This window comes from Danio rerio, chromosome 21, assembly GCF_049306965.1.
Source record: "Danio rerio strain Tuebingen ecotype United States chromosome 21, GRCz12tu, whole genome shotgun sequence".
Lineage (NCBI taxonomy): Eukaryota > Metazoa > Chordata > Actinopteri > Cypriniformes > Danionidae > Danio > Danio rerio.
In genome coordinates this window covers 3,542,665-3,562,811 of record NC_133196.1, presented here as the reverse complement: position 1 = coordinate 3,562,811, position 20,147 = coordinate 3,542,665, and the positions used below count along the sequence as shown (strand labels likewise).

The 20,147-nt window shown below is 34.4% G+C and overlaps 1 protein-coding gene across 15 annotated transcripts in view; it reads right to left on the bottom strand.

Annotated features, from left to right (window-relative positions):
- Positions 1-20,147, bottom strand: part of sema4d (sema domain, immunoglobulin domain (Ig), transmembrane domain (TM) and short cytoplasmic domain, (semaphorin) 4D) — a 154,047-nt gene that overhangs the window by 80,752 nt on the left and 53,148 nt on the right. For 8 of the 15 annotated variants that reach the window (XR_012397069.1, XR_012397068.1, XM_073935685.1 and 5 more), the window contains exon 3: positions 5,642-5,712. The exons of the other annotated variants lie outside the window; for them this stretch is intronic. The gene's annotated coding sequence lies outside the window, so the exon portion shown is untranslated. The remainder of the gene's footprint in view (positions 1-5,641; positions 5,713-20,147) is intronic. 15 annotated transcript variants of the gene reach the window in all.

The window sequence follows — 20,147 nt, the reverse complement described above, 5'->3', positions numbered from 1 at the left end:
AAGTGTCTTTAGCCCCGCCTCCCCAGTAGTTGTTACTTTCCTGTTGGCTGGAGTGGCCCAATGGTGAACCCGGAGCTGATAATAAACACTAATGGGTGGAGTCAAGAGAGGAAAATGACAACAGCCAATCAGAGTCTGAATATCTGCTGAGGTTTTCACTCATTCATAGTGTTATAAAGGTGCTGTGTGTAAGTTTTGACTCTTCTAAAGCATAAAAATATTATAATATGTTTGCAGATACTTTAGAAACATGCTCAGTGAACATTTGTGTTTATCTGAAAAACAATGCTGAAGTCAGATATTCTGCTTTGAGAATGTCTTTGTTTTGGTCATTTAACTCCCGTTGCCTTGGTGGAAAACAGCACATTTCATTTATTCATTCAGAAAGGCTCTCAAAGCATGCACCCGTGACAGAAATGTGACCTCCGGTGGACAGTAGCAGACTCCGAAATGAGAGACAGATTCAGAGTTCCACTTGAGGTGGCTATTAATTAGCAAATAATATAAATATTACGAAGGTAAACATTAGGTGAGCCGGTTACATTGTAACCCCGTGTACAACAACACACTACATGACAAGATTTGCAGTGATGAGCAATTTGGCTGTTTGCACCGGACGAAACACGACAGAAATTTAAATACAGCCATTCAGAACCGCAGACTAGTGCACTCACTGCACTCCAGCGAAATGGTCTATCTGGCCTGCCACTGTGATTCTGGCCTGTTGTCACCCCTCCTCCCCCCACTTTTCATAAACATCCACCCCCACAAACTTTTCATAAACATCGCGCTTCTCTGCATACATGCCGCACCTTTAAAGACTAAATGCTAACACTTTGACAGATTATAAGTCTGAATTAGATCTGAAAAATATCTTTTATCTGTTCATTTTAATATCATCAAACGAATAAATTATTTAAAAACAGCTAAAAATAGCCTTTTTTCTAGGGAAATGGTATGTCATACAAAATATCGTCACGTCAATACTCAACAGTATCGTATATCTCATAGTTTTCCAGTACCGTGCAGCCATACTTGCATGCACTCGCACTAAAGGTTGACAAAAGTAATAAGTTTGGTACCAATGGGTACTGCTATTTTAAAAATCTCCATTTTCCGCTAACATCTGATTGCTGTTGAGCTTGCTTTTAAACACCACTAAACAAGGATCCAGCGTTCGCTCGAATAACAGCAAGAAACTGACGTTTATAAAAAATCTTTTAAAAATGAACTCGATACTTTTGACAACCCTAGTCTGACTGATACACATCCGCATAGCAGATTTGGACTCCCTTAACTTAATGACTGCTATCAGGATGTGAAATTCTCTCATAGCAGTCATTAGATTAAGTAGTGCAAATCTGCATGTTTTAATTTTAATCTTCTGTGAAAAATATGACCAAGAAAATTGTCAAATAAAAATGTTCGATCTGAACATTTAACTGCACCTTTAAGTAATATAGTTATTATTATTTTTCTGTTTTAATTACATTATACAATTTCATTATATAAAACACTGTACATTATAATCAGAGCTTGATATGGAATCAGATTAGTCTCAAAAGAAATTTACGCAAAAGGCCCAATGTTTTCTTGAAAAAGACGTGATAGTGTCATTAGAAACTGAATGAAACTGAAAAAAAAAAAGATATTTACTCAGGTGAGGATCTTTATTTTTTTTTTCAGTTTCATTCAGTTTCTCATGACACTATCACATCTTTTTCAAGAAAACAGCTGCTTTAGAACTTTAAATGATCAACAACCTTACAGTTTTATATGTCGTAACAATAAAAATGAAAAAATAAAAGATATCAACTTAGGTGAGGTTTGAACACGGGTCTAAGGACATGGTAACCCAATGTGCTTACCACTGGACCACAATGGAGCTAAATTGATGGTGTGGCCGGAATGATGCTTATGATTACCCTGCAGGATACATGTTGCTCATGGAGCTGCGAGACAATAAATAAGAAAAGCAGAGCTGCAGCAAAATAATGGATAAAAAGAGTGAGGATGTGGTCAAATAGATAAATAAATTTAAAAAAAAGTGCGACTGCTGCTTTCTCAGTTCGCCATGCTGGAGAGGAACAGTCAGCGCAAAAGAAGCGCAAAGTTGGTGTCATTGACTACAGCTCTCATCTGATTGGCTGAAAGGTACGAGTAGTCCTGACTCTGGCAGGAAAGTCTCAAAAATACACACACACGTATCCAGGGGGAGTCGTACGTGAAAGAGGATTTGCACATTCTCATTCAGGATGAACTCGCAAGTTTTAAACATTCAAAACTTTTTGTACACTCTTATACATTTGCAAATGGTGTTTTGCATTTGTGAAACGTATTTTATGAAAATGTATTTTTATTTTGTGCACGTGAAATTTTTTTGTGAATATAAATAAATATTTTACGCACATGAATTTGGTTTTATGCACGTCATTTGGCTACGCATGTGTACATCGTGTCTTTTGCGTGAATTATTATTGAGTCTATTCTGACTCCATACTTGACAATAACTTTTTTGATCACCAGCCACTGTGGCTAGTACATTTCCAACATTACTAACCACTCGCCATTTTCACTAGCCACACTTTTCTTGTTGGGAAAATGTATTTTATATCCAAACATTTGACTTTGACATGCTAAATAACATGATTTCAATGTTGTGTTATGTCCACATGCCATCTCACTCATTTAACCTCTCGTGTGTATTGTGTATCGGCTTGCTCAGTGTGCGTGAGCAAATGGGTTGTGTCACAACGCAATCAGTTTTTATTTCACGACTTTTCAGGGCTCAAAATTAAGGATTTACCAAATTTATTTCTGACTAGGGTTGTAACAATATACCGGTATGACGGTTTACCACGATTTGAACGTGCACGATTATCATACCATGAACAATTGCATATCAACGGTTTTACCCTTAAAGACCGAGACAGCCGCCTGCGGCTAAAAATAAGTATTGCTCTTAAATGTTTAATAACTATTGATCCGCTGATCAAGATTGGCATAAAGAAGAGAATCTCAGCTTTCCAGTGCTGTATCACATAACATTCGCGGACTTTCAGAGGCTCCAGAATCAGTGCAGGTACGTCATCAAAATTTGACAACGCTGATTTGACAAAGAAACGCCCGTCACTGTGTCTCCGGACAAACCAGACATGATACATTGATGCATTGTCCCTCCTCCATGCCCAGATTGGTTCAAACTCGCTATATCACAACCAATAAGCATAGGTTTCGCTTTTGTTTGTGGACCAACAATGAGCTTTTTGAACAACACGGAATGAGAGATAGGCATACATTTATGCGCGGCTAAATAAAACGCAAAAAAAAAAAAGTTTTGCATGAAATAATTCTCATACTAAGTACTTTTGCATGCACAGCAGCACAGAAACATGACAAAACAGTGACACAGCAAAGACGAACTGCTGCTCTTGCTGTTTTCAAAAGACACAAATGAAGATGCAGCTGTTTGTCTGTATTGCAGACAACCATATCCAAATCCATATCCACAGACAACCATATCCAAATCCATATCCACAGACAACCATATCCATGCTGGCACATAAAACCTAAGGATGTTCCATATTGAATCTAGTTTCGTTATGTAACTATTTATAGTATAGTAAATATTTATATCTATTTTTTTACTGAGGATTTGCACCATGTTTATTTGGACTTTATTTAGACTTTGACACATTATTTATTATTTTCTTATTTTTTTATTTGTTCATTGTAAGTGGTGTTGTTTATAGTAACTGAAAATATATTATTTGGAAAAAGTCAAATTTGCTTCACTGTTCTATTATTTTGTAACATTTGTAACATACCGTATACCGCGAAACCGTCAAACCGTGGTATTGTTTTAGACTATTATCATACCGTAAAAAATTCATACCGTTACAACCCTATTTCTGACCACACCAAATAAGTATTTCTTTGCCACAATTTTTAATGTGTCAAAACAAGAAAAATATAGCTTTATAGGTGCACTTTTTAATTCAACAAAACTTTTCTTTAAAAAAAGCATTACATTAAACAAAAAAAAGAGAATTATTGTCATGTATCTAAAATATGCACAGTAATCTGTCCTGACTAAACGTCCCAGATCACCAGTTAACTACAGATAAACTAGGAGTAATCTCCCCTTAGAGCAATGTTATTGTAAAAAAATATCATTAAACCATATTAACAAAAATAACTGTAAGCGAAAGAAAGCAGGTAAAACATATCGTGTTTAATAATGAAAGGATGTTCACGTGCACACGGTTAATATAGGCCTTTTAATAATCTGCTCAAATAATAATTCAAATGAAAGCAGTGACCGCTGCTGCTTACAAAAGAATATGTTTTATTTTTATCTTGAGCTCTTGAAAGCAGCAGGACCGTCTGTGGGTGAACCAACATCGCACTTTGTCCAGTCTATTAAAAAGGGAACCAATCGCACCAGTTGTGCTTCCACTAGACATGGTTGCTTTGCGCAATTAAACGAGAGCGCGTGTGCTTTTTACCAGTCGCGCACATCACATCACTTATGCGTGTGAGTGATCATCCTCTCGTTCGGTATTTACCACCTTTTTTGCTGTTTGCTTGCACGAACACAGTTATTTTTGTCAGTCGTGCTGCTTCTTGATTCTAAGATCACATTTGCACAAATATTAGACCATGCTTATTGTCGAACCCTGCTGTTAAGAAAACTACAATTTAAAAAATGATTTCCAACCAGCCAAAGTGGCTAGTGGAGGTGTCTGTCTAACCCGCCAGAGCTGAAATCTACCCCCATTTGGCGGGTGTTAATGTAAAGCCCTGATTATAATATATTATTGTAATTCGTCAATGATTTTACAAAGACCCTAAAACATTGAATATCTTCCGATATGGGGACTTCTCATAGATCATTTGCAGCTAATCTAAAGTTTCCTTTCCATTTAAGATCTGGAATGTGGATCTGTTCATCATTTTATGGTTTAATAATAGTATACAATACTAACAGAGGCAGCTTATTTATAAACTTTTTTTTTTGTTTATTATTATTGATTTGTTAATTTGCTTCACGTTAATGTCGATCTAAATATATATATATATATATATATATATATATATATATATATATATATATATATATATATATAATTATTTTTATTAAGTATATAATGAAATCATAATAGCACAGCATTAGCAGAATGTTGGTTACTTCGAGAACAATTAATAAGTCAAAGAAAATGTAGTTACTATAATAATTAACCACAATCGAAATTAATGAAGCTCAAGCGCAAAGCATGAAACAAAAGAGAAAAAAAAAACATTAACCCATAAGAAAAAAGATTAAACAAGCTAATTTTGTGGACTTTTGCAAATGGAGAACATACGGAAAAGCTGCAAAAAAGGTAAAGGAAAATAAATCAACCAAGCTGGAAAAAAAGAGATAAAATCCCTCAAGATTTACCCAATACAACAAAAGCATTGAAATAAAGAAAAAAACGAAACATGCAGCTTTACAATGCGGGACGGTCCATCTGGCAGCAGCAGGGGGAGGAGTTTCATGCAGTGATGTCATCGCATGCAGCTCAGCCAATGAGAGGAAAGGCTCAAAGCTCACGGATGAGCAGAGAGAGTGAGAGGGGAACAGAAGAGAGTTTCTGACCTGTGAATCTTCCACGACGCTCGACTAGACGAGGAGATCCGTCCTTCACAGACAATTATAAAAGCCGCCGGCTGAAGAGAGACACAGAGATGAGCAGAGGGTTATCATGAAGTCTGACCGCACAGACGGATGAAGGTTAAACACATCTCATGGAGGAGAGAAGAGGAGAAAACACTTTATGAAGACACACGGATGAAAACAGCATCAACGCTTCAGAAACTTCTGCTCTGCTACTGTTTAAGAGAATGAAAACCATTAGCATTTTGTAAAAAAAAAAAAAAAAAACACTTTATGAAGACAGAAGTGGAAACACACAGAGATGAAAACAACATCAACACTTCAGAAACACTGCTCCACTACTGACTGATAGAGTAAAAACCAGCCTGAACAGAATCAAACTTATTCTTCAAGATGAACAATCCATAACAAATTAGCAACAGGTTTTTACAGGGGAAAATGCGTTTTAGAATTAATTAGCTGACATGAACTATTTTTAACTCATCTAGATGATTTCTTGTTCTGGTGGGGTCAATTTTAGTTTAGCTTAGCATAATGAATTGAATCAGATTAGACCATTAGCATTTTGTAAAAAATATTTTAAAATAAATAAATAAATACTTTATTAAGACAGAAGTGGAAATACACAGAGACGAAAACAACATCAACACTTCAGAAACACTGCTCTGCTACTATTTAAGAGAGTGAAAACTAGCTTGAACAGAAACACGCTTATTTTTCAAGATGTATAAACCATGATACATTAGTTTTCACATTGCAAAAAATAATAATAATAATAATTTTACAAATTTCTTAGAGTTAAACAGTTGACTTTCTTGAATTCTTTCTTGAGTTCTGGTCGGGGTCACTTTTAGCTTATAGCTTAGCATAATGAATTAAATCAGATTAGACCATTAGCATTTTGTAAAAAAAAAAAAAAAAAAAAAAAAAAAAAAAAAAAAACACTTTATGAAGACAGAAGTAGAAACAGAGACGAAAACAACATAAACACTTCAAAAACACTCCTCCGCTACTGACTGATCAGATGAAAACCAGCCTGAACAGAATTAAACTTATTTTCAATGCATGATAAATTAGCAACAGGTTTTTACAGGGAAAAAACAAAACAAAAAAATAACAATTTTACAAGCGTTTTAGAATTAAACAGCTGACCTTTGAAACTATTTTTCAACTGATTTAGATGATTTCTTGTTTTAGTGGGTTCACTTTTAGCTAAGCTTAGCATAATGAATTGAATCAGATTAGACCATTAGCATTGTGTAAAAAAATATTTAAAAATAAATAAATAAACACTTTATGAAGACAGAAGTGGAAATACACAGAGACGAAAACAACATCAACGCTTCAGAAACACTGCTCTGCTTTAGGAGATGAAAACCAGCATGAACAGAACACACTTATTTTTCAAGATGTACAATCCATGATACATTAGTTTTTACATTGCAAAAAATAATAATAATAATAATTTTACAAGTTTCTTGTTCTGGTGGGGTCACTTTAAGGCTTAGATTAACATAATGAATTGAATCAGATTAGACCATTAGCATTTAAAAAAAAAAAAACACTTTATGAAGACAGAAGTGGAAACGCAGAGACGAAAATAACATCAATACTTCAGAAACACTGCTCCGCTAGCGATTGATAGAGTGAAAACCAGCTTGAACAGAAAATCTGCCTAAACAGATCACATACTTATTTTAACATGTACAATCCATGACACATTAGCAACACATTTTTACATCGTTAAAAAACAAAACAATAATAATTTTACAAATTTAATGGAGTAAAACAATTGCCTTGAACCATTTAGACAATTTCTTTCTCTGGTATTTCTTTTAGCTTAGCAAAATTAGTTGAATCGGATTAGACCATTAGCATTACGGACAAAAAAAAAAAAAAAACACTTTATGAAGACAGAAGTGGAAACACAGTGATGAAAGCAACATCAACACTGCTCCGCTACTGAATGAGAGACTGAAAACCAGTTCTACAGAAACACAATTAAGAAACAAAATAAACACAATTAAACACAGCAAAACATCTCAAGTCACTCTGGATGAAAGCTTTTGATAAATGCAAAACTCTAAATGAACGCGCTGAAAAACAAACAATAGCATTTAGTTTGCCATTGAAACACAATGGCACAGCAAAACAAACACCCCAAGTCATTTTAACAAATAAACAGACATTTGTTAACTCAGCACATAGTTGCAGTCACAATTATTAGCCCCCCTGAATTATTAGTCCAAGTTTACTATTTATTTCTGTTTAACGGAGAGAAGATTTCTTTAACACATTTCTAAACACAATAGTTTTAATAACTTATCTCTAATAACTGATTTATTTTATCTTTATGATGACAGTAAATAATATTTGACTAGAAATTTTTCAAGACACTTCTATACAGCATAGTGACATTTAAAGGCTTAACTAGGTTAATTAGGTTAACTAGGCAGGTTAGGGTAATTAGGCAAGTAATTGTATAATGATGGTTTGTTCTGTAGACTATCGGAAAAAAAAAATAGCCTAAAGGTGCTAATAATATTGACCTTAAAATGGTGTTTAAAAAAGAACTGCTTTTATTCTAGTCGAAATAAAACAAATAAGACTTTCTCCAGAAGAAAAAATATTATCAGACATACTGTGAAAATTTCCATGCTCTGTTCAACATAATTTGGGAAATTTTTAAAAACGAAAAAAAAATTCAAAGGGGGCTAATCATTCTGACTTCAACTGTATATATTCAGATTAAATCAATTTAATCAATTTGAGTTAAACAGTTGACTTGAACCATTTATGCATCCATAGCTTGTTCACTTTTAGCTTAGCTTAGCATAAAGAATTGAATCGGATTAGTGCGTTAGCATTCTGTTTAAAAAAAAAAACACTTTATAAGACAATAGTGGAAATACAGAGAGACGAAAACACTTCAGAAACACTGCTCCGCTACTGACTGATAGAGTGAAAACCAGCCTGAACAGAATCATACTTATTTTTTAAGATGTACATTCCGTGATACATTAGCGACAAATTTTTCTATCGTAAAAACAAAGCAATAATAATTTGTCAGAGTTAAACAGTTGACTTAAATCATTTTATTAATTCATAAAAACAACATCAACACTTTGGTTACATTCTCAAAGTGCCACGCCTACTAGTGACCATCTCTCCCTCATTAGCATTAGACGTTAGTCTTGTTTTTAAATCTGCCACTATGCTGACACACAGGCATTTGTAGCTCTGACCTCTTTTGAAAAAAGCACAACTGATTTGAATTTAAAGCGATCGTCACCAAAACAGCACGACTAAAGGCTGGTTTATACTACTGCGTCGAGTGATCAGCGCGTTAATCTTCTGCGTGCTGAATGTGTTGTTCTGCAATAACACTTCCGAAACACTAGCTGGCAGTAGGTTATTATGTTCCTCTGAATACTTGCGAGTGTTTTGTTTTTTTCTGAACGCTACCTTAATGTGCAAGAAGCTAAAACTCACTCATTCAGAGGCGGGAACCGGCGGAAATGCAACAACTTTAATCATAAGGTAAACACAAAAGAAAAGTTTCCATCTGGAGCTCCTTTACGGGACTTGACACTTGTAAACAATCGCTCCATCGGGCTTTCAGCTCTCTGCACCGCCCACACTTGTCACAGCTACTAAGCCGACCAATCAAAGAGCTTGCTCTACGCGTCGTTACAACGTGTGGGTCAATTTTTTAAGAGGTGCACATCAGCATCAGGCTATGCGACTGCGCGAAGGCTGCTCCAGACCATACACATGCCCTTGACACAGAAGTATAAATCAGCCTTAATATCAAAGCCTAAGGGCTCTATTTTGACAGTCCATGCGCAAAGTGCTAAGCGCAGGGCGCAAAAGCATTCAGAGTATGTCAGAATCCACTTTTGCTAATATAAGGATGGAAAAATCCGCTTTGTGCCGTGGCGCATGATCTAACAGGGTTGAGTTTATTTTCTTAATGAGTTATAGGTGTGTTTTGAGAATAAACCAATCAGAGTCTCATCTTCCATTCCCTTTAAGAGCCAGTTGCGTCGCGCCATGGTGCATTTGCTATTTACATGACGTAAAGTAAGTGGAAGTTGAAAAACTGAGCATTTCACTAGCGAGAAAACAGTTAAACAGAGCATCTACAGCCCGAGAATGAGAGATAAATTATTAACTTTCACTTTCACTCTCATAGATAGGGAAACCTTGTACGCTCAGACATTATTTAGCCTATAAATAATACATTTTGTAAGTTAAGCACAAAGATCTGTTTCAAAACTATTTCTAAATTCAGTTCTAATTTCTAGCAAACGAATGAATAAACAATAATAACCAAGTGTGTTCAAAAATCTGAGTTATATCCCAAAACACATGCTGTACCCCATATGGTCTAAAACCTGACAGGTGGACAAATCTAAGCTTGTTTTTAATAAAACAAATATAAATATGCATATAATAAATAACACTGCTAATAATGATAACATTATACAAAAGCAAATTGTTATGAATGAACTGAAAAAACCCCTGAGATGAAGAAGGCATGAAGACAGTGGTTTTTATATTTATGTAGGCAAGAAAATAATATGTTTTGTGATATTTTAATCCTTTATATTTATATCCTATATATATCCTTAATATTTTAATTCTTTTTCATATGTAAAGATATTTGCGTATTGCTCTTAATTTTGTGTGTATTAAGCAGTGTGTAAGCGAGGCGCAACTAACGCACTCAGCGCTGGACAATAGACCGCTTTGTTTTGGTCTATTGAAAAATCTATTATAGTTTCTCAAAAATAGCAATGCGCCAGCGGTCCACCTCAGAACGCCTTCCTTTTTAGACCAGAACGCCTATGAGCGCACATATGAGCGCAAATGCATTTTTTATTTAAACAGCGTGGGCAAAACGTCAAAATGACTCTTGTTACAAGCTGAAACTAGCAAACAACTATTGCATCGCATCTTGCGCCGGGTGTATGATAGGGCCCTAAAAGGGTCAGTTTCAAAGAGTTCTAAAACATTATTTGTCTGTTATTTTAAGCTGAAACTTCACATACACACTATACACACATCAGACACTTCATATCCATCTCGTAAAAAGTGGCATGATAGGTCGCCTTTAAGTGCCAAACTGAAATCAACCATCAGCTCCAGTGTTTGAGCAGTTATTCTGGTTAATATCAGGCAGATCGTTAACCTTTGCTGAAGAAACGCATCAGCAACAGAAGGTCATGTAGGTCATGTAGAAATCACTCAAGCGTGTGTTAAGCAGGATTGAACAAACCAGCCACAGACAATCACGGCAAGTCATGCGCACGTAATGCCAGCGCACACAAACACAGCAACACAACGGCCATTTACACAGCGGCCTGCATGCTAATTTCACCCTGATGTCAGCCCTAATTTAATTCACAGCTTCATTTGAGTGATAGTTCCTCACAAAAACACGCCTGTTCATCCGCAAACATGAATCTGCATTCACTACAGATTATTCAGCAGGAAAAACAACCTGAAAACCTGTTTCTGAAGCGCTGGTTTACAGAGAAATGTTTGCTCGTTATTATTTAGAACTGCTAACAAAACTGAAGTGAAATAATAGGTTTAATGTGATGCAACTCTTTTCTTTACATGCACAGAAAAAAAATTATTCTAGTCAAATTGTTGCAAACAATTCATACTGTATGGGCTGACATTTACACAAACTTATTAAATGTAGTGATGTTGAACTTAATTGGTTTGTTTTTGGGGCTTGTGGAGCTGCACATCGATGGATTACTCTTCTCAGTTCAAAAGCTGCATTTTGAACCAGCTGCAGGCGTGCAATTGAAGCCTGCGAAACTCCTGAATACAAAGAGTTGCAGTGGTCCAATCTGGATGTAATAAAAACATTGATGATGGTTTCCAACTCTTTAAAAGACAGAAAAGGTTTCAAATATTTCTTAATTGATAGAAAACACTTTTGACGACTGAATTTATTTGCTTGTCAAACTTTAACTCGGTGTCAAAGATCACTTCAAGACTTTTTGTGTGACAGTGAACCTAATTGATTACAGTAATTGTAGATTCACAGACACTCAAGCTGCAATCACACCAGACGCGGAACGCACGTCAAGCGCGAGTGATTTACATGTTATCTCAATGCAAATGCGCGAATAGACATCCTGCGGAGCGTATGACGCGAATTGCGTGAATGCCACGAATTCGCGCAAATAGCTTTAGTTCAAAAATCTGAAAATCAATGGACGTTCGCGCCGCGTAAACCAATCAGGAGCTTGCTCTTGTGGGGGCGTAATGATGATGTATTGTCTGTTGTTGGTGTTCTGGGGGAAATCCTCCAGCCGACACTGACAAAAAGTTCATCAAACTCGGCCTAGCTCAGTCAGAAGCACCGCTGAAAGCTTCCATCATCCAGGTTAATTTTTTGGAGGAGAGCTGCTGCACCTCTGAAAGGATCTAGTGGACTCAGACATGGCCTTAAACGTATCGATGCGTTTTTCAGCCTTCATAAAGCACATAAACACTGTTATTTTCTTAATAAAATACATGTTAGCCATTTAGCTATGAAGCTAGAGTCACCGGGCAGACAGAAGCCCTGCCCATCACGCGAATCTGCATCTGTTTTGATGCAGATTTGATGCGCGTATGAAGCGGGTTAGATGCGCGAATGAGGCGAGTAAACTCAAATGTTCACGCAACTATTTACACGCAAATATCGCAATTTATCTGCACGTTCCACGTCTGGTGTGAACACAGCATCAGAGGGCCAAACACCTATTAAACATTAAAATAAAATATTAAACATTAATATTTAATAAATAATATATATTTTGTAATATATATATATATATATATATATATATATATATATATATATATATATATATATATATATATATATATATATATATATAAATTATAGTTTATCGTTTAATGGATATAATTCAGGATGTTTTATTCATTTACCAGAATAAATATGAACAAAGATTTTTAACATACTAAACTTATAATTCAAATTAATAATAATAATAACAACAACAACAATATTTGCAACTATAAACAATAACTCTTTTAAACTCAATCAGCTATCATCATTTGTATTGTTAATATTCTTATTTCCTTTAACTTTATTTCATATACTGAAACAGATTTACCATGAGTATATTTATGAATTAAATAAAAAACACATAAAAATATTATTTTAAAATATACCAAATGCCAGTTCATTCCTTTATTATTACTACTACTACATCAAATGAATATTATTATTACTATAAATAGTTTTTATTTAAAACACTTTTACTTTGATAAAACCTTTTTAAACATTTAAAAAATCGAAATTAGAATAGAATAGAAAAGAAAACAGTAAAAGTAATGTAAAATAAATACTATATTTATAAAAAAATTCTAAACCTTGAAATAAATGTAAATAAACATTATATATAATTTATATATTCTAAAAATGAAATATAATACTAATAATATTAATAATAATAATAATATAACAAGAATAATAATTGTTTAAACAATATATTATTATTATTATTATTATTATTATTTTAACAACAATAATTATTATTATAACAATATATTATTATTTTTACAAGAACAATTATTATAATAACAATATACTATTATTATTATTATTATTATTATAACAAGAATAATTATTAAAATAACAATATATTATTATTATAACAAGATATTAATAATTATAACAATATATTATTTTTTTAAAGAATATTATTATTATTATTATTATTATTATTATTATTATTATTATTATAACAAAGATAATAATTATTATAAAATATATTATTACGACAATATGTTATTATTATTATTATTATTATTATTACAAGAATAATTATATTATAACAACATATTATTATTATTATTATTATTATTATTAATAATAGTATTATTATTATTATTCAAACATTTCATATGCTGAAATTATCAATAAGTGTTTTTAATAAAAATAATTTAAATTATTACTAATAAAATATTATTAATAAAGTGCATTAATAATATTATTATTATTAATTATCCTCATTAAACACCTTTACTATCTTTCACACATTTTAAAAATAGAAACATCAAATACAATAAAATAAATATAGTATTTAAAACATATGTTAATAAAATGTAAATAAACTTTGCATTTTCTAAAATTGTAAAACTATTATTTTATAATAATAATAATAATGTATTTTTTTACTACTAACAAAATGTAATAATAATAATCATAATTTCTTATTTAATTAAATACTTTAAATAATTATTACTTTTGTATGTATTATTATGTTTTATTAATAATATATTGTTTATTAATAATAAACATCTAGTTGACATTTAGACATCCTTCTCTCTCACACACACACAAACACACACACACACTCTGCGGCAGGTGTCTGGATGTCCCGTCACTGATCAGTGACAGCGGTCTATAATTGATGAGCTTGGGGTCAAAGGTCGTGTCTCTTTACAGCGAAAGGAAACAGTCACACGCCGCCTCAAACATCACACACAAAACGTGTCAGCAAACATCCGGCGATGGAGACGTCAAAACACACACACAAACACACACACACATGAAGAGGAAGTGCAGGAGTCACGGGTCATCTCTCCATAATGCAGGAGTGCCATGATTCCACACACACACCACAGTCAGATTGTTCTACAACACACACACATGATTGATGAGATGAAGAGCGTGCATCTACAACACAAGAGCCTGATATTGTTATATTTCAATAAGAGACGTGGTTTCTCAAGTGAAGCTCTCAGGAGAGACGAGAGATGAGTTATTAATCTACTCCAGTTCCTCATCCATCTGCAAACTTGTGGATATGTTGATTAATATTAACTTATAGCACAAAATATTGTGGTGAAAATCTTGACTTTCTTCATGAATCTCAACTTTTGCATTTAATTTGAACATTGCATTTAAATTATCGACAACCAGTCGTCAGCAATAGAGAAACTTTAAGAGCTTGTTGTGGTTTACTGACAAATATAGGAAATATTTTCCCTCCGTCCACCGAAAAATATTATTATTGTTATTAATAAATAAAATTTAAAGTGTAAAAATGCTAAATCAAAAAAAAAGTGCTCAGGCGTAGCTTAATTATTGTGTCGGTGCTCTTAGGGAAGGAATTTATCAGAATAAACAAACAAAAATAAGTCTAAGGCACTTGAAAAATGTGAAAAAAAATATTTAAAATCTTTTATTGACATGGCTATTCTTTATATTCTATTAGCCTATACTTTAATATCATTATTATTAAATAGGCATGATAATTAATTAACTAATGAATCTTATTGTAAAGTGTGACCCATAAAATAATAGAAAAATGCTTTAATATTTTGTTAAAACTGCTGTTACGATGATTCAGTATACAATTATTATTATTATTATTATTATTATTATTATTATTATATAAAAATACTTAGCTATGATTATAAAAAAACACCTGAATACTTATTCATTTGTAATGATATTCTATTCCTAAATATTATTATTGTCATTATTATTAAATAGTTTTTTAATGTATATTAAACATTTATTCATCATCATCATTATTATTATTAATGTTATTATTATTATTATTATTATTATTATTATTAAATAGGCATGATAATTGTTGTACCAAAACTAATAATACTAATAACAATAGTAATAATAATTAGTAGTAGTAGTAGTAGTAGGCATAAGATAAAATAAAAATGCTTTAATATTTTTTTTAAAAACTGCTGCTATGAAATAATTGTACCATGTACAATTATTATTATTTAAAAAATACTTAACTATAATAATAAAAAACACCTGAATACTTTTTCATTTGTAATGATATTCTATTCCTAAATATTATTATTATTGTTATTATTACTAAATAGTGTTTTAAATTATATTATAATATTAGTCATGTTATTGGTATTATTATTACTATTCTTATTATTATTATTATTACAATTGTTATTATTTGTGGTAATATTATTATTATTATTAAATAGGTATGATAATTTATTACCAAAACTAATAATAATTATTATAATAATAACAACAACAAAAACAACCATAACAACAACAACAACAACAAAAATAATAATTAGTAGTTTTTAATTAGTAGTAGGCAAAAAAAAGAAAAGAAAAATTGTTCTGTGTACAATTATTATTATATTAAAATACTTAACTAGAATCATATAAAAAACACCTGAATACTTATTCATTTGTAGTGATGTTCTGTTGTCTGAGATAGAAAAAAATATTCATCCTTTGGTTTTTTTTTAACCTAGTTAAGCCTTTAAAAGTCACTTTAAGCTGCAAAATAACTAGTGAAATATTATGTACTGTCATCACGGCAAAGACTAAAGAATTAATAATTAGAAAGGATTTAAACAGTAAAACTATTGTCTACAAATACACTGAAAAAAATAATTTTAATTGAAAAGCACTTTAATAACAAAAAATATTATTTAATAAAAAATTATTATTATTTTTGTCAAAAAAAAAAACTCCTTAGAGCTGTATTTGTTCATGTTAAAGCTAAACGTCAATCAAAGCTGCCATTTATTCCCACTGCATAGAAATAAAGAGCATGAACAATCTGTGGAAAATGCTAAAATCCTCTTTTGTATTCCACAGAAAGAGAAGTTACTTGACAAAGCGATAAATGATGTTTATTATCCTCCTCTCCAGCAGATTTCCTGAACGCTTCAGGCCACAATTAATATCTGTGAATGATGGAGTCTCACAGCGGGCGTTTGTTTGGGCTGAATCACGCTTATTCTAGACGATCTTGACCTCTGAACTTCAGCAGCTCTTCATATGCTGATCAGGAGCATCGGTTTAGTGGAGTTTGACATCCATCCAACACATGATTTAAAGGGGACCTATTTTTACAAGACGTAAAATGCATCGCTGATGTCCCTAGAGTGTGTGTGTGTGAGAGTGTGTGTGTGAGTGAAGTTTCAGCTCAAAATAAAACACAAATAATGTTGTATAACTCCCTGAAACTGACCCTTTTAAGCTTTGATCCTAATTGTACTGTTTTGGTGACTGTCACTTTAAATTCAAATGACACTGTGCTCTTTTTAAAAGAGGGCGGAGCTACAAATGCCTATGTGTCTGCAGATTTAACACAAGAGCATTGTTATCACGGCAAAAATCTCAAGAGGTGTTTATTTGTGTTCATTTGCGCTAAAACTCACATTTATAATCCTCTTAGTCGCTGTAATGAGAAAAAATGGCAACCACGAGCTCAGGGCTCCCTCCCATTCGCAGAGCGAGAGGGGAGATTGAGCTCAGGTAGATCTCAAAAAACTCACCGGCTGAAGAGGCTAGGGCAAACTACTTTGAGAAGGAAGGGAGCTAGACAAATTGCCTGCTTAGCTAATGCCTAGTTCAGACTGCGTGATTTTAGCCCTGATTTTGGCTCGCCGACAGGTTTTGAGAAATCGCCGACAAATGCCTGAAATCACAGGCAAATCGCTGCTCGTGCACGTGAGTGACAATCACACAGTATGAACTATCAAAGGCGCAATCTGAGAATCGCAGATGAGTCGCCGATGCCTGTGAGATATTTGGCGTGCTGAATATCTGGAGCTGTCGGAGATTCAAATCATGCCGTGTGAATTGAGTTATGACTGAAAATAACATCAGCGATCGCCTACAGCCAATGAGAGAGCAGCTTTCACTTGTGTGTGCGTGTGTGTATACCTGCCGCAGGCCAGCGGGAGGCTGGGGGAGAAGTTAAAAGCGCTCTTTTTCGGTTTATTTGGACCCACGAAATAGAGGAAAAACTAGTGGAGGTTTGACAGGACTCAGGAGCAACCGTGTCTGTTTGACGTTTCATACAGAAAGAAATTAGTTTATTATCAACTTAAGTTGAGGAGAAATGGCTAATTCCCTTTAAACCCAGGTGATCAAACATGTAGCTAACAGCTATTTTGATGACACTCAGATCTACCTAGCCTTACTGCCTAATGACTACAGCCCCATTGACACCCTCTGCCAATGCATTGATGAAATGAGCAATTGGATGTGCCAAAACTTTCTTCAGTTAAACAAAGAGAAAACTAAAATGATTGTGTTTGGAAACAAAGATGAGGTTCTCAAGGTAAATGCGTACCTTGGCACTAAAGGTCAAACGAGAAAAAATAAGGTCAAGAATCTTGGTGTGACTCTGGAGTCAGATCTGAGTTTCAACAGTCATGTCAAAGCAGTCAGTAAATCAGCATACTATCATCTCAAAAACATAGCAAGAATCAGATGCTTTGTTTCCAGTGAAGACTTAGAGAAACTTGTTCATGCTTTTATCAGCAGCAGGGTGGATTACTGTAATGGACTCCTCACTGGTCTTCCTAAAAAGACAGTCAGACAGTTGCAGCTCATCCAGAACGCTGCAGCCAGAATTCTAACCAAAACCAGGAAATCAGAGCACATCACACCTGTCGTCAGGTCTTTACACTGGCTGCCAGTTACATTCAGAATAGATTTTAAAGTATTATTACTGGTCTATAAATCACTAAATGGCCTAGGACCTAAATACATCACAGATATGCTGACTGAATACAAACCGAACAGATCACTCAGATCATTAGGATCATATAAACTAGAAGTTCCAAGAGTTTAGTCAAAGCAGGGTGAATCGGCTTTTAGCCACTATGCCCCTCGCTGCTGGAATCAGCTTCCAGAAATGATCAGATGTGCTCCAACATTAGGCACATTAAAATCAAGACTGAAAACACATCTGTTTAGCTGTGCCTTTACTGAATGAGCACTGTGCTGCGTCCGACAGATTGCACTATCATGTTTTTCTCTTCTTCTTCATTCTTTTATATCACATTTTACCTGTTTTTATGTTTTGTTTTGTTTTTACGCATTTTTATTATTTGTTTTTATGTTTATTTCACTTGTTTCTTTTATTCTTGTTTATGTAAAGCACTTTGAATTGCCATTGTGTATGAAATGTGCTATATAAATAAACTTGCCTTGCCTTACATGTTCTACCCCATTAAAGGCTTCTTTCTCATTATGTAGTTAATAACAAAAGATATACGACGTGTTTTTGGCTGTGAGACGTAGTTTGGACGAAGTTGTCGGCGATTCTTCCTATAGTAAAGTCATGCAATGTGAAAGTCCCTGTCGCCGATCCATCTTGCAGTGTAAACAAAGCAGCGACGAAACGCTAGCCCAGATAGTCATGCAGTGTGAAAACATCTGTGACACGACTACTTTGAAAATCATGCAGTCTGAACTCGGCATTAGTCTGTTGTGTGTGGTGCATCTCTTTGGATGGTGGGAGGAAGCCGTAGGAAAACCCATGCGGACACAGGGAGAACATACAAACTACGCACAGAAACACCTACCGGCCCTTTGAGGATCAGAGCCAGCAGTGTTCTTGCTGTGGGGAAAATGGTGCTAACCACAGGGCCACCGTGCCGCCCAATCCATAAGAAAAATCATATGATTGGAGCAGAGGTCGCGTTAGACTTTGTCATTGTCCGTCATTTTGACGGAGAGGGTTGTAAAAATTCTGTTTTAATCTATTATTGACCGTCAATTAATTTGCATATTTCATAATCGCTTTTCATGCATATTTTAATAATGAACTTGCGCGACGAGCATATCGGCTAAATTATTCGTTTATTTATTTGACAAACGAACAATAACTCATATCTGCCTTACCTCATATCTTCCTCCTGCGTCGACCTGAACTGGGATCTTGCCTGTGCGTAATCAAACGCATCAATAGAAACTGATGCAGAGGCAACAGTCATTAAATTCTGTGTCTTTGCCTCGGAAAGTCGACTTCTCGTGACAGTTTTACATTTGTTCTGGAGGCTGAAGCCGCGTTCTGCTGCCACACTGGAAAGTCCTTGCCAGAAGCGGCCTGGACTCTGCAGACAGACTCGGGCCAGATATGGTTAACAGGAATCAGGTCAGTGCTTTCTAGCCACATCACAAAAGCATGTGCGGGAGTGAGCTGTGGGCCATACTCGCCCCAGATAACACTCGCCGATTCGGAGCCGGAGGCGCCGAAGGGCAGCCGAGCTCGGGCCGATTACTACCTGCTATCTTGGTAGCGCCACTTCAGCCAGGGTTTTGTAGTTAGGAAACATTTTTCCCATGGAAGTGATCAGAAGTTTGCTGGATTTTCTGAATGTGGGATTTCCTGGTCTTGCCAGCACTTGTTTCACCAGGAAAAAACACTGCAGGACATGCTCCTTCAGCACCAGGGGCGCGGCTTCACCCCTCTGCGTTCGGTAGTGCATGTTGCTCACAACTCACTCCAAACCACCTGACCTCCTTGTTGTTGCTTGGTTGGCCCTTAACAACAGCTGTCGGCGACTGAGGATTTTTGTCTGTTTGTTCTTCATCGTCTACTGCATCACTTCCTCTTTTTTTCACCTTTATTATTAATATCACAACTATTTGGCCGTTTAAAGAAACTTCTCACACTCAGCTGCTGTGAGATTTTTGCAACTG